The sequence below is a fragment of the Polyergus mexicanus genome, unplaced genomic scaffold (assembly GCF_030449975.1).
Source record: "Polyergus mexicanus isolate NDT 795.1 unplaced genomic scaffold, iyPolMexi1.0 SCAF_65, whole genome shotgun sequence".
NCBI classification, from domain to species: Eukaryota; Metazoa; Arthropoda; class Insecta; order Hymenoptera; family Formicidae; genus Polyergus; species Polyergus mexicanus.
This window is the reverse complement of record NW_027223385.1, coordinates 19,627-32,500: the sequence shown is the minus strand read 5'-3', so window position 1 is coordinate 32,500 and position 12,874 is coordinate 19,627.

The following is a 12,874-nucleotide window of genomic DNA, read 5'->3' as shown; positions in this document are numbered from 1 at the left end:
ACGCGTCGCCAACCATCTGTGGCGAACCGCCCTGTGCCATAGGGCGGGTATGACCTCGTCATGTCAGGTCCTGTGCATAGGGAAGGTATGACCTTGGGGTGTCAGGTCTTGTTGCGCGAAGCGGCGGCGAATCGGTGTCGATACTTAAAATAGGACAAACAATGAGAAGCAAGCTCCATCATAGCTCAAGCTGGGCGGAGAGTCTGGTTACTGGGGCGGCTTGATTTCCCCAGAATAACTATGCTTCTCATAAGGACGTCCGGGTGTCACTGATGTACTGAACTTGCGTTTACCAGCGCAAGTGATGTCCAGCAGGCAAGCCTGGGGTCTGAGAAAGCGATGGTTGGGACGTTGATGCGATTCAGACCTCGAGCTAGGTCCTTCAGCCTCTCACGTACCCTTTGGATCTGGTAGGAAGGCAAGTCGTCGGACGCAGGATGCGAACCATAGCCACTCCTGGTCAAGTCAACGGTCCACCTCCTCGTGATACCCGCTGGAAACGCTGTGCGTTTGTTTAGCACAGCGGCGAAGTGATCGTTGGCGTCGCGTGCTTCCTCGGTAGTCGAACATCAGACAACGCCTGACCTGCCTGTTGGAGGAAGCAACGCGATCTCGAAGCGCCGGGCAGCGTACGATACGGTCTTGGGCCTTGCCAGCCCAGACCAGTGATTGTGGATCGGACTGGAGCCATGAACAGTGAATATGGCCGAACAGCAGCAAACGAGAGAGATCTCAAGAAGAGATTCTGGTGACCAGTCACCATTGACAGCATAGGGGTGAAGAGCAGCCCAAAATGCCGGTTGCCGAACAGCAAGCAACCCAAACAACTGCCTTACTAGTGCAGGCAGAGTAAGCGGAACTGGGGCAGTTACCGGGGGACACCTGGACCCCGGGCCAGCTGAGGGGCTGGTGCCAACAGGGAACAAGCGCGCTTGGGGCTAGCAACCCCTTGTGTGATTTATTCTTGCTAAATACAGACTTAGAAGGGCCTCGGACGGCGGAGGGGCAAGTTCCGCCCCTTCGACGAGCAGACAGGGAACTATTGATGACGACCAGGCACGAGTAAAGGAATATGAGATTAAAGTTCCCTTTACGGGAAGAAGCTGCAGCCAGTGCATAGCAAGCGGCGCAGGGAACTTTATGGCGCTCACCCTTAATGATGAAATAGCACACATGGCTGAGCGCCATAAAGAAATGGAGGCGGCGTATGTTTGCGTTGGATGCGGCAAACGATACGTGAGGAAGCACGCGGCATTATGCCATGTGCCAAAATGCGCTGGCCGGGCGCCGCCTCCGGCAAACGGGGAAGTGTGCAAAGTGTGCGGTAAAATTTATAAAACTAAGTCCGGCCTTTCACAGCATGAAAGGCATGAACACCCGGACGTTAGAAACGCGGCCCGAGCAGGCGGGTCCGCGGAAAAAAGGCACACTCCCCGCAAAGGAAAAATCTTCACGGAAGAGGAAGAAAACCTGATGCTGGACATGGAGATCAGGTTCAGAGGAGAACGCAATATGGCTAGAAGAATGGTGGATTTCTTGCCCGGGAAAACCCTGAAGCAAGTGAGAGACAAGAGAGCCATATTGTCGTACAAGAAGAGGAGAGACGCAGTCCTGGCTCCGCTAGAGGAGCAGGGCGAAGAGGATGAAGAGGGCGAAGAAGCGGAACAAGAAGTTATCGATGTGCCCGAGGAGGATGATGAGTTGCCTATCCCTCCCGGGGATCCGCCACATCAGAACGCGGTCGAACAATCCGTCGTTGGCACCGACACGGCGGTGCCGAATGCAGACGAGGCCTCGGACTCTCATCCAGAAGCCGCATGGAGAGAGGGAATAGCGCGAGAAGTCTTGGCTATTGAGTCCCCAGACGCTATTCCACCCAAGGCCGCAGCTTGCGTCCAGCTGCTAAGAAGGGTCCTGGCAGAGATAGCTGATGGGGGCGGAGAGCTCCCGTCAGAGGAAGAGCTGGCTCAAGCAGACCAGCAAGTATCAAGTTATATGAATACAAAGGGTGACACGGCACCTAAACCAAAGCGGAAAAGAGGACGGAACACTAGGAACAAGAAGATGTTCAAGTACGCCAGGACCCAAGAGTTGTACAGGCAAAATCCAGGCCTTCTAGCAAAGTACGCAAGGGAGGGTATCGACTGGGCAGGGGACGCAGGAGCGGACCTCAGCACAGTCGATATAAAGAACCTGTACGACTCGTTGTGGGGAACCAAACTTCGCATAAATCCTCCTGAGCTCGGGGAAGCAGACCCACCAATACCATTGGAAGTCGTGCTATCCCCGATCTCGCATAAGAATCTGAAGGACCGGGTCGCGCGCACGAAAGCAAATGTTGCGGCGGGCCCGGACGGTCTAACGAAGAAAGACGTGTGTGGCCATGCAAGCATGGAAGTTCTCCGGCTCTGGTTTAACATAATTATGATTCGTTCCTATCAGCCAGAAGCCTGGAGAACAAATAGAACCACGCTCCTGCCCAAAGAGGGACAGGATAAAAGCCAGGCCACGAATTATCGGCCTATAACAATCAGTTCAATTCTGGCGCGATTATACTGGGGGATAGTCGACCAGAAACTGAGAGATTGTGTCAAAATGACACCTCGCCAAAAGGGCTTCACGTCGGAGGCCGGTTGTTTCAACAACGTGCACATCCTTAGCGAACTACTCAAACGCTCAAAAGTATCTGAAGGCCTGATCGCAGTACAATTGGACGTCTCCAAAGCTTTTGATACAATACCACATGAGATTATTGGAGGTGTGCTGCGAAAGAAGGGGCTACCCGAGTTAGTGGTGGGACTCGTGGTGGACTCCTACAAGGATGTGCACACAATAATAAAAAACAAGGAAGATAGGATAGAGATAAAGCTCCAGCGGGGGGTCAAGCAGGGGGACCCCCTATCTCCGTTGCTATTCAATTTAGTAATGGAACCAATGCTTCAGGCACTGGAGAGTCAGCCGGGTTATAAGATCGGAGATGAAGCAGGCATCTCCGTACTGGCTTTTGCCGATGATATTATTCTAACGGCGAAAACACCACCAAAAGCCAGTCATCTGCTGGGTGTAGCGGAAGGATACCTAAAGGGGCTAGGTATGCGCATTGCGGCGGCGAAAAGCGCAGCCTTCCGCATAGTCACCACGAAAGACTCCTGGTACCTAGCAGATCCCGGACTGACCTTGTCAAGTGGAGAGGGCATCCCGTACGCGGATGCGGGTGCCGCACTGAAATACCTTGGTATGAAAATATCTCCCTGGGCCGGAATTGATATTAAGGGCCTAAAGGATAACCTCTGCTCAGCGCTGAAGAGAATTGGAAAGTTAGCGCTGAAACCATACCAAAAGGTAGACTTGATCTCCACATACCTAGTCCCGCGCTACCTGTATCAATTGGTGCTGGCGGCGCCACCAGTAATCTATCTTAGGCAACTAGACCAGGAGCTACGGGTAGTGATCAAGGACACTTACCACTTGCAGCAGTCCACGGCGAATGGACTCATATACTGCGGCAAGAGAGACAGGGGACTAGGTTTCCCCAAGCTAGAGACCCTGGTAGTGAGCTCTAGCTTGAGGGCAGGACTCAAATTTTGTGAGTCAAATGACATAGTGATGCGAGCTTTGGCGGAGGAGGCAGGCATGGTGAACCGTCTCAAGAGCCTGGCGGCCTCCGCCAGAATCAACTGGCCAGTTAACATGGATGGCATCAAGCAATACAAGCTGGCGGCTAAAAGGCATGAGCTCGCATCATGGGCAGCTCTTGTGTCGCAAGGAAAATCGGTTAAGTCTCTCACCGATGATAAAATTGGAAATGCATGGCTGTACAAACCAACGCTCCTGAAGCCATGCAGATTCACAACGGCCCTTAAAATGCGCACAAACACTACCGCAAATAGAGTAACATTGAATAGAGCTGGCCCGGTGGCGGATGTAAGGTGCCGAAAGTGCAAGAGCCAGCCTGAGACGCTGGCGCACATACTGGGGCAGTGCACTATAATGAAAGAGCACACCATCCGCCGCCATAATGAGATCTTGGATCTCATTATTAACAAAATTACAAGTAGAGACAAAGAGGTAGCGGTAACGAGGGAAGCCGCATATAAGACGCCCTCGGGCGGGAATCTCAAACCTGATCTGGTGATACAGAGCCAGAAAGGGGTCCTGGTGGTCGATGTAACAGTCCGCCACGAGGACAATGATTACCTTGCTCAGGGACACAAAGACAAGATACAAAAATATAGCCAACTGCTACCTCTCCTGCAGCGTGATTTAGGAGCTAGCGCTGCAGAAGTCCTGCCTATTGTGGTGGGATCGCGAGGGGCTATGCCCAGGGAGACGGTCAAAAATCTAGAGAAACTTAATATAAAGGACCGCAAGACGCTAAACACAATATCGTTGATAGCGTTACGTAACTCCATCGAGCAATACCATATGTTCATGGATTACGATGCCCCTCGCGAACCGGCGTAGGCCCCCAGCTTCGTCGGAAACTTCCGACCCATAAGCCTCTCAGCCAACTGACGCACTACGGACAGACGTAGATGCTAGTTTATAGAATTATTTTATCTATTTATTATTTAAGTTATGGCTTTCGGACAGTGGGCCTTCTACACCCATCTGTGCCGGAGCAAAATTTTAATCACTGACAACATTGAGAGACTCTATTGAGTTGGACGAGGGACATCCCGATATACTATTTATTTATTTATGTACACGTATACACACGAAATTTATGTTATTTATTTACACAGGCTGAGAGTGCGAGTCGTTGGGCCCGAATAAAACCCTGCTTACGGGCCACGGCGGCAGAGCCAGAGCGCATCAGGACCAGATGCGTTGCTGGGCGGGAACCTCCACGAGGTGTCCCTGGAAACGAGCGCTACCGAGAGGTACGTTCGGCTAAACCCCGCTTTCTCAAAGTTGGAGGACTCTGTTACCACTAATTTTTCCTGCCCAAGGCGAAAGTTCCCGGCAGGTCAGTCAGACGGGTTTCGTTATGCTGCGGCGTAACTCGGGTCGGGAGTCTGGACAGTATGAGGAGCAAGAAGGAGTTAAGTTAATCTCTGTATGTTGTTGAGGGTTCCGTGCAAACAAGGAGCACCAACAGTCAATTCGCCGGTGCTCCAGCAGCCGGAGCCCTGTTGTTGCTGGAAACCGCGCCAGCCAAAAATGTGGGAAGTCCGTGGCAGAAAACGCCGCGCAGAAAATAGCCAAATGCCTCGTCATCTAATTAGTGACGCGCATGAATGGATTAACGAGATTCCCACTGTCCCTATCTACTGGGAGTTACCGTGGCTCTCCTAAGGACGTCCGGGTGACGCTCTTTACTGACCCTTGCGCCGGTGCTGGTGATCCACGGGTCCGTTGGATCCCGGCCCGCGCGGGTGATGTTCTGAGTCGATCTCGGGGTCTGAGAGTCGGGGTTGGAACGTGATGCGAATCGCTATGCGATGCGAAATCGCGTAGCGATATCAGTCCTCTAGTTAGGACCTCTAGCCTCTCGCGTTCAAGTTGTGCATCCACCTTCTCGTGGTACTCCTGAAAACGCCACCTACTTTGGAAAGTAAGATTCGGTAGGTGTCGGCTGAGTGATGTCACAGCGAAGTTTTCCCCCCTTTTCCGCACAGTCATGAGCCGGCATCAGTGATACTATGACCCTCTGATGGACGTCCGGGTGACGCTCTCTACTGATCCTTGCGCCGGTGCTGGTGATCCGGATTGATCCACCAGATCCCGGCCCGCGCGGGTGATGTTCTGAGCCGATCTCGGGGTCCGGGATTGTCGTGGTTGAAATCTGATGCTAATCGAATGGCTCTCAAGTGACAGCGTCCTTCCTGTCTTCCCTCTCACACACCTTCCGCACTTCCCGGCAGCCCATCTCCATCCGTTCGTCTCTATTGTTCTTCGGTGCAGTAGAGAGGAACAGGGGTTGTCAATACTCGCCCACCGGGCCCTGCGCTTCTGAGGCCCAGCGGCGACGGAACCGGTGGTTACTAATCTTTTCTTTTCTTTTCAGGTCTCCCCATACCTTTAGGAAAGCCACCCCTCACTCTCTCTCTCTTTATCACCCCTCTTTAACAATACTTACTAACACTACTAACACTCATCACTCTTCTTTCTCTTTTTCGTCCCTCTACTCTCTTTCCCTCCTGAGCTAAAAGCTCTCACCTCAACCCCTTTTTTCACTCCTTTTCGTACTATCTCTTTTGCTATCGCTTTTCTATCTCTATACTCCTTTCTCATTTACTTGCATAAAACAGCATGCAACGCTACGAGTCGGTGCCAGCATTGCTGGCCGAATGGCCCTAATGTAGCAACACACACACTCTCTCACACACTTACATTCTCTCTCTCTCCCTTTTCTTTCTTTTTTTCTTCCTCCTTTATTCCTTTTCTCTATTTCCTTAAACAGCATGTATCGCTATGAGTCGGTGTCAGCATTGCTGACCAAATGGCTCTTACGTAGCAACACACACACACACACACACGTTCTGTTTTTCTATCTCCTCTTTCTCCCCCTATTCTTTCTTTCTTTACTCCACTCCAATTAACAACTCTCACTAACAACTTCATTACTAACACTTTCATTGATCTGTCTACTCTGTCGCTTTTACCAATCCCTTAATACAGCATAGCTACGAGTCGGTGTCAGATTGACCAAATGGCTCTTATGTAGCGAGCGCACCTAGAAGCGTTGGTGGAACGTGTCTGTGGCCTTGTGGGCAACGCACTTTTAAGAAGTGGGGAGCCTGCAGTGGCTAGGGTCACGTTCCCGTACTCGGCTTTCCTATCCCCTCTACATCCAATCTCCCGGCAGCCCAACCCCATCCGTTTGTCTCTGTTGTGCCTCGGTACAGTGGAGAGAGACAGGGGCTGTTGTACTCACCCACCGGGCCCTGCGCTTCTGAGGTCTCAGACCCAGCGGCGACGGAACCGGGGGTTACTAATACTTTTCTCTTTTCAGGCTTCCATCCTTTGTCGTCGTTTTTCATTATTATCGCCCGGTCGTTTATTTCCAACTCGTCCGTTGTGGTAGGAAAATCGACGCATTAGAAATAGATAGATTGGTAGGCGTTTCCTCCTAATGGCGCCCGTCTTAAGGCTAAGGTCAAGGATCGTGCCGATAGTCTGAATGGCCGCGAAGACGAAAGAATCGCGGTCGCTAGCGGTCCACCACCTCGGGGTACCTGCTGTCCCCCCGTTGTATATAGGCTTGGCGGCGTAATGGTGGCTCTGCGCTGCTCGACTTCTTTTCCACCGTACTCGTGGGAACAAAAATGATGAATAATTTTCTAAAAATTTTGGTGAGGAGGAGTGCCCGCCTGGCAGATCGCTTCCCGCCAGGTGCAGCTGCTATTATGGAGGCAAGGGACGTGCCTGTCGTCGAGTCGCGAGTACGCTCGTGCGCGCGCTTGGAGACAGCCTCCGCTTCCTCGAGAGCGCCTCACCAAGCTGTGCCCGAGCGATTCCGCGACGTAAAACGACTTTGCGCACAGCCCCAAGGTTGCGGCCTTCGCGCCGTTCGAGTTTTGTTAACGCGATGCGATAGTAGGAACAGCTTAATAAGGTCTTCACCGGCAATCATCGACCGGGAAGAAGAAATTAGGAATAGGGAATCTAGCACAAGATTAGTATCCGCGATTAGACCCGCGATTAGTTCCGCGAATAGTTCCGCGAAAAACCCCGCCGTAGAAAATAAGATTAGATACGCGAATGTTTCCCAATTAGAACCCCATAGTGTATGTGATCCGGGTTCCTCTTCGCAGCCGCAGCAACAAGCTCCGGCAAGTAGCGTCCCCTTTTCCTCATTTGCGTCCACGGGAGTGAGGATACTGCAGCTGAACATGAGGCGTTCAGCTGTAGTTACGTGTGAGGTGCGTCAGCTTGTCGCCGAAAAGCGACTTGACGTCCTGTTATTGCAGGAGTTGCACGTCAAGAAGCATGGCAAGAGCCACACCATCGTTGGCTTAGGGAAGAATATGAGGGTAGCTGCTGTATGCTCAGAACGCCCCTGGGCTGCAGTGGCAGTCTGTAACCCTCAATTCCAAATGGTGTTTGTCTCGCAGCTTAGCACGACACATTGCGTCTGTGTGGAAGTGCAGGCTCCCAATTTTTCTTTCTACGTCGCATCGTGCTACTTCCAGTACAGCGACGAGATAGAGAAATACCTCAGACACCTCGAAGTGGTGCTTCATTCGCTGAGGGGGAAGAGATTGTTAGTGGCAGTAGACGCCAATGCTCGGTCGTCACTCTGGGGTCTCCAAGAGACAGACGAAAGAGGTGCGAAATTTGAAGACCTCATCCGAGCATATGGAGTAAACGTGGTGAATGATGTCGGACAAGGACCCACCTTTTGGACGGCAAGAGGTTCGTCTTTCATCGATGTAACCTTGACGTCGTCCTCCATGAACAAATTCATCAATGATTGGAAGGTGAGGCCCGACTGGACGACCAGCGACCACAACGCAGTCGACATCAGATTGAGGGTGCCAAAGGGGTCAGGTGGAGATCGGGGTGCCGCGAACATGAGGTTTGACACTCGTCGGGCTGATTGGGAGCGGTTCTCCGAGAGCTTGACTGATTTTTCAAGATCGAGACTGGAGGTCCTCGATGTCTGTTCTGCGAATAGAGTAGATGAGATGTCGGAGACGTTGGCAGCGGTACTCACCGAAGCCTGTTCCGCGTCGATGCCAAGAAAAAGACGATTTAGGAAGTCCAACCCGTGGTGGACGGTCGAATTAACTATACTCAAAAAGGGAGTATACAGAAAGAGGCGTGCACTCCAGAGAGGGCGGGACAAGCCCACTTACCTTTCTCTGAAGTTGGAATACCGCTCTTCTTTGCGGAAATACGGCAGAGAGGTGAGGAAGGCGAAGCTTGCGAGCTGGCGGAAGTTTGTCACATCGCACGGTAACTCGGAGCCCTGGGGATTCGTATATAAACTCCAGGCGAGAAAACTCCAAGTTGAGGGGGTGCTCAGCACACTCCGGTGTGGCGAATATTCCACGAAGACTTTAGAGGAGACCGCCGGCTACCTCCTAGACGTGCACACTCCGGATGACCGGGAACAGGATGACACGTTCGAACAACGTGAAATTCGTCTCGCTTCGAAAGTTTCCCCCGACACGGTCGACGCCTCATTCTTCACGGCGGCAGAAATGGCTGTAGCGGTGAAAACTTTTAAAAATAATAAGGCTCCAGGAATGGACCTTATTGAGGTTGCGGTTTTGAAAGCCGCTTGTAGGATAATTCCCGGTCAGTTTCTTAGATTATTTAACGGATGCCTTCAGTGGGGCGTCTTTCCCTCAATCTGGAAGGAGGGCTCGCTTCGAGTCCTTCTGAAGGGTGAGGACAAGGACGAGAAGGATCCGAAATCCTATAGACCCATCTGTCTCCTCTCCGTAGTAGGAAAACTTTTCGAGAAACTTCTCAAAACCCGCCTCATGGACGCGTCACTGGCACCGGGTAGGGTCTCCGATCGACAGTTCGGTTTCATGCCCGGAAGGTCGACGGAGGATGCTGTTGTGGAGATGCGGCGTATGGTTTCTGCCTCTGAAAAGAGGTACGCCGTCGCGCTTCTCTTCGACATCTCCGGGGCTTTTGACAACGTCTGGTGGCCTCTTGTACTAGCTAGTTTAAAAGAACGGAATTGCCCGCGGAACGTCTTCGAAGTCCTCCGGAGTTATTTCGAAAATCGGACAGTAAAAATCGCGTTCGGTGCTACAGAGGTGTCCAAGCGGGCCGCGAGGGGGTGCCCACAAGGTTCCGTCCTCGGTCCGACTTGTTGGAACCTCATGTTCGACGGCCTTCTGCGGCTCCTAGAAGGCTTGGTCGAAAATCGGTTTGCCGCGTACGCGGATGATCTCGTTGTCGTTATAAACGGGGATTCGCGAAACGAAATCGAATCTGAAGGCCAACGGGTGGTCAACGCGATCGTAAATTGGTGCGAGTCCGCGAAGCTTCAGATCTCCGAACGCAAGACTGAAGCTATAATATTAAAAAGCGCCGCGATAAATAGAAACCATATAGGCAGACGGGGAGGAGCACGTCCGGATAGGAAGCGTAGAAACAATAAAAAGATCGCGACTCTCGAAAGTAGGCCACATATAATAAAAATCAAAAACACGAAGATAGGGTTTAAACAGACCGTCAAATATCTTGGCGTTTATATAGATAAATTCCTTAAAGTTAGAACGCATTGCCAATATTTGAAAAACAAAGTTGGGATACTCTTCCAAAAGCTAGGTGCGTTAGCGAGAGCCAACTGGGGCCTAAGATTTAGGGCACTATCCGCAATTTACCGGGGAGTGTTCGCACCGACGGTGGCTTATGCGGCCGCGGGGTGGGCAGACCTGTGTACGGAGAGTGACGTTAGGATTTTAAAAGCCTTGCAGCGCCGGGTCCTCATTTCGACTACCGGCGCATATCGCACGGCATCGTGGGAATCGCTTTGTGTCGTCGCGGGAGCAATGCCAGTCGACATATTATTAAAAGAAAATATCGCGCGTTATCAAATCAGAATAGGGAAAAACGCCAAGATCGGGAATATAGAAATCTCCGCCGAAATAGGGAAAAATAACGCTTTCGCTGAAATTAGGGAAGAAGCGACGAACATGTGGCAGACCAAATGGGCTTCTTCCAGCAAGGGTCGTACCACGTTCGCCTTTTTCGGGGACGTACGCCGTAGACTGGCTACACCGTCCCGGGAAACAAATCATTGGAGCACGCAGGTCCTCACTGGACACGGAGATTTCCGAGCACGCCTCAAATCGCTCAATCTCGTGGACAGTGACGCGTGCATATGTGGGAGTGGAACAGACACGGTGCAACACTTCTTGTTGGACTGTCCACTCTTCGATGCGCAGAGAGAGGCTCTACGCGATATGGTTCCGCAAAGCGAATGGCGATGGCCGGAGACGGCGCACTTCTTAGTGTCGAGCTCAGAGGCCTACGCGGCACTCGCTGGTTTTTGCTGCGAGTCCCTTTGGCTAAAGGGATTCGAATCGTAAAACGTTAGAGAGAAAAAGGTGTAGGGTAAAGGTCATTCAGCTGAAAAAGTCGGAGTCTTCAGTTATGAGAGGGCGGCCCCGTAATCTTCTCGGATATGCCGCATTCTCGAATGATCTTCGCGACGCGTAATTTTAAATTAGAAGGAAATATAGGCAGGTAGATAAGTTTCCCAGAAACCCTTATCCAATGGCTTCCAAGTCATTTCCTTCACCCCCATCTTATCCCTATCCAGTTTCCTTCCTCAACTTCCGCCCATAACAGGGTCAGGGCGTGTATCCGGGTCGGGATACAATGGACAGGCCTCCCCGTGGTTCCCCGTGGGCGCGTCTATAAGCGAGAAGGGGTCTCTGCGTCGTCTGCAAGCGTGTAGACCGGCGGTCTGGGCCCTGGGAAGGAAGGTGGGCTTAAGGCGCGGCTAAACTGTCCATCCTGCGCATAAGATCCCGCAGGCGCTGCTGGATTTTTCCATCGCCCGTCTCGGGGCAACGTCGCTAGACAGTGGAGCCATGGTGGTTGTTGTGTGTGCCCGATAGGGCGAGGAAACAGGAGTGCGTCCTCTTCGGAGGGCGTGCTCTAACATTAACTGTCCCTATCTACTGGGAGTTACCGTGGCTCTCCTAAGGACGTCCGGGTGACGCTCTTTACTGACCCTTGCGCCGGTGCTGGTGATCCATTGGTCCGTTGGATCCCGGCCCGCGCGGGTGATGTTCTGAGTCGATCTCGGGGTCTGAGAGTCGGGGTTGGAACGTGATGCGAATCGCTATGCGATGCGAAATCGCGTAGCGATATCAGTCCTCTAGTTAGGACCTCTAGCCTCTCGCGTTCAAGTTGTGCATCCACCTTCTCGTGGTACTCCTGAAAACGCCACCTACTTTGGAAAGTAAGATTCGGTAGGTGTCGGCTGAGTGATGTCACAGCGAAGTTTTCCCCCCTTTTCCGCACAGTCATGAGCCGGCATCAGTGATACTATGACCCTCTGATGGACGTCCGGGTGACGCTCTCTACTGATCCTTGCGCCGGTGCTGGTGATCCGGATTGATCCACCAGATCCCGGCCCGCGCGGGTGATGTTCTGAGCCGATCTCGGGGTCCGGGATTGTCGTGGTTGAAATCTGATGCTAATCGAATGGCTCTCAAGTGACAGCGTCCTTCCTGTCTTCCCTCTCACACACCTTCCGCACTTCCCGGCAGCCCATCTCCATCCGTTCGTCTCTATTGTTCTTCGGTGCAGTAGAGAGGAACAGGGGTTGTCAATACTCGCCCACTCGTCAATACGGCCCTGCGCTTCTGAGGTCTTTGGCCCAGCGGCGACGGAACCGGTGGTTACTAATCTTTTCTTTTCTTTTCAGGTCTCCCCATACCTTTAGGAAAGCCACCCCTCTCTCTCTCTCTCTCTTTATCACCCCTCTTTAACAATACTTACTAACACTACTAACACTCATCACTCTTCTTTCTCTTTTTCGTCCCTCTACTCTCTTTCCCTCCTGAGCTAAAAGCTCTCACCTCAACCCCTTTTTTCACTCCTTTTCGTACTATCTCTTTTGCTATCGCTTTTCTATCTCTATACTCTTTTCTCATTTACTTGCATAAAACAGCATGTATCGCTACGAGTCGGTGTCAGCATTGCTGACCAAATGGCTCTTACGTAGCAACACACACACACACACGTTCTGTTTTTCTATCTCCTCTTTCTCCCCCTATTCTTTCTTTCTTTACTCCACTCCAATTAACAACTCTCACTAACAACTTCATTACTAACACTTTCATTGATCTGTCTACTCTGTCGCTTTTACCAATCCCTTAATACAGCATAGCTACGAGTCGGTGTCAGATTGACCAAATGGCTCTTATGTAGCGAGCGCACCTAGAAG